The sequence below is a fragment of the Lonchura striata genome, chromosome 1 (genome assembly GCF_050655825.1).
Source record: "Lonchura striata isolate lonStrDom1 chromosome 1, ASM5065582v1, whole genome shotgun sequence".
In the NCBI taxonomy this organism is placed as follows: Eukaryota; Metazoa; Chordata; class Aves; order Passeriformes; family Estrildidae; genus Lonchura; species Lonchura striata.
The window spans coordinates 101,148,071-101,151,334 of NC_140703.1; the positions used below are offsets into that span (position 1 = coordinate 101,148,071).

The following is a 3,264-nucleotide window of genomic DNA, read 5'->3' on the forward strand; positions in this document are numbered from 1 at the left end:
AGAAAAAGAGAGAACGCTTTCCAATTCCAATGCTTGGCAACCCTTTCAGTGCAGAAATTCTTCCCGATGTCCAACCTGAACTTTCCCTGGTACAGCTTGAGGCCATTTTCTCTCATCCTCTCACTGGTTACCTGGGAGAAGAGGCTGACCCCCACCTGGCTACAGCTTCCTTTTGGGAAGTTGTAGAGAAGGATAAGGTCTCCCCATATACTCTTTTTCTCCAGGCTGACCACCCAGCTCCTTCAGCTGCTCCTCATACTGTTTAGTCTCCAGATCCCCCACCAGCCCTGTTGTCTCTGGACATACTCCAGCACCTCAATGTCTTCCTTGAAATGAGGGACCCAGAACTGAACATGGGATTCAAAGTGCAGCCTCACCAGTGCTGAGAATAGCAGGACAATCACTGCCCTAATCCTGCTGGTCACACCATTCCTGGTAGGGTGCAGGATGCCCTTTGCTTTCCTGGGCACTGCTGACTCATGTTCACACCCCCACATCCTTTTCCACTGGGCCACTCTCCAGCCACTCTTTCCCCAGCCTGCAGAGCTGCATAGAACTGTTGTGACCTAAGTGTAGGACCTGGCACTTCACCTTATTGAATCTCACACAATTGGCCTCACCCCATTGATCCAGCCTGTCCAGATTCCCCTGCAGACCCTTCCTACTCTCCAGCAGATCAACGCTACCACTCAGCTTGTAGTCTGGGAAGTTGCCGAGGGTGCACTCAAAGTCCTCATCCAGATCAGTGATAAAAATATTAAACAGGATTGAAATGAAAGAGCAGAAAAAAATTTGTCTACACAGATGAGACAATTATCTCTAAATATGGGCAATTATATTTTTAAACATAATGGAAGAAATTATGTTAAACAAAAATATAAATAAACAAATGGGATAATTGTATCTAAACAAAAATTATGAGCTCTTTTTGGTATCTTAGGCAGCTATACATTCTTCAGGAATCATAGAGAACTGCAAATAATAATTAGCTTGATGAATAAGTCACATATAGAGTTTGTTAGAATTGTAAATGCAATGAATGCTTTCCCTTAAAAAGCATCAGAGAATCTTTGACAGATACAGTGAAAAAAAGGGATATTTTTGAGGGTGCTTGGTGGGGATGATAAGAAAAAGGACACTTCCTTCTTGCTGCAAGGCAAGGTTTGGGCTCCGGAAGATATTCCTGGTAAAGTCTGATACATAAAGTTCTGAAACAATCTTGTATGGCTTTTTTTTTTTTTTTCTTTCCAGTGGTATTTAATGGCTGCTTGAGCTTCAAGAAATCAAACAGATGGAAAATGCCTGCAGTTCACCCGCTGTTTTTAAGCAGCAATAGAAGTAAGAGGAAATTATATTTTCTTTAGTACAGATATCTAGAAAGTTTTACCTGCCTCTGGTGCTGAAAGAAAACATGTAATTGGCACTTCTGTGAAGGAAAATAGATTTGTGCAATCATGGAGTCTTTTTGTGCAATCATGGAGTCTTTTTTTTTTTTTTTTTTGAGGGCCAACTATAAGTGGAAGGAGTCTTCCAAATCCTTTATGAGTACCACTAGCTCAGACACTGTTGTGACAGGCTTCTGCAAACACAAAGACCGTATCACAGAGATAATTCACATTACAGAGGACATAAACCTTTTCTCAAAACACTTGAGGAATCTTCTGGGAGCAGAGCAGTATCAAATATAGAGAGCTTACTACAAAATCTCCTAGGCACTGAAATACTTCTCTGTTTTCTCTAACAAATCATTTCTACACATAGTGAGGTTGTAGATGTGTCAAAGTCATTTGGAAAAGTATCTGTGGCAGTGAAAGTGCCTATGGTTGTCTTATGTCCCACATGGACATAAATTCCTGCTCTGGTGTTGCTGTCTTCAGTGATGAGAGTTCAAAACACTTCATAAAATCCTAAACTCTCCTGCTCCAGACAAAATATGTGTCTTCTCAAAATAGCACTGGTTGGAAAATTAAAAAAACCAAAATCTTATTCTTCCTGGACTATTAATACTGTCTTGTCTCCATATAAGTTCTATTGCCTCCATTTCCTTCTCCACAATTAAATTTTATTTTATTTCCTCAAAGAGAAGACTTAAAAAAGACACTACAGGTACTCTCTGGAATTTCATTTATCTTTCTACTACTCCTTTCTGTTCACAAGTACAAACTTCTCTTTTTCTTTTTTTTTTCCTCCATTTTGCTTCTGTTTTTTCCCAGTGTTTTCAAATGCCTTTCTTGTGTTCTGCTAGCTGAGAGAATTTCCCCATATTCCACACTTAAGATACCCACCCACAGCCCTCACCTACCATTCTAACCCCTTTCCAGGCCTTCCTTTTCTTCCATCCCTAAGCTTGTTATTACTCTAAAATCTTTTCTTCATCCCATCTCTGGTCTCTCCTTGTATCCCTGACATTTCTGTAAAACTTCTCTCACCAAGGCCTTTGATGATGGCAGCTGCATCTCAGATCCAGAGTCAGCTTATCTTTTTCAAGCTGTCAGACTCATGCAGCATGTTTAACCACGCTTTTCCAACTTAATTCTTGCCCCTTCCCCTATCCTCTCTGGGCTTCTTTCCTACTCTAATCATGGTTTTTGGAGACAAATCCTTCAACATTCTCTGGATTTTCAGTAGCTTTTTAATGACCCTATCCGCATGCACTGTCTTTGAATAATTTCATCAAAAAACAAACTTATCTCTGGTCCCTAAGAAGGCAGACAAACAGATTTTCTCATGTACCAAATCCTGTTTTCTCTCTTTGGTACTCCCTTTTGAGTGTTCAGTGATACACTCTACTTACCTGTGACTAAAGGCAAACTTGGCCACTTGGCAGAGATAGGTCCTATTTGTTCAGTCTTTAGTCAGTGAGGTTATGGCTGATGACTGGAATGCTGCAGCAGTATGACAGTTCAAATAGCAGCTGTAGACTTGAACTAGCTGGAAATAAATAAATATTGAAATGAATGATGCATTACCTGTGAGAACACTTACATAAAGAATATTTATTTGCATTAAAAAAATCTGCATTTGAGTCTATTGTTCCATCTAGTTGAGCCAATGTCTTTGATACTTCCAAAACCAATATATTTTGGTGATGTTGAATGAAAACATTTTATGTAAATATTGATCAACAGTATCAGATGGCATGCACAGCAGGTTTTGAATGCAATTTGGAAACTAAACCATTGCCAATTATTTGCTTTCATTTGGTTTTGCCAATCTTCTGAAGAATTAGAAGGTCTCTAGATGTAAAATGGAGATATATCTCCA

At 39.6% G+C, this 3,264-nt stretch overlaps 1 long non-coding RNA gene across 1 annotated transcript in view; it reads left to right on the forward strand.

Moving 5' to 3' along the window:
• Positions 1-3,264, forward strand: part of LOC146768795 (uncharacterized) — a 182,867-nt gene that overhangs the window by 58,834 nt on the left and 120,769 nt on the right. The gene's annotated exons all lie outside the window — the stretch shown is intronic.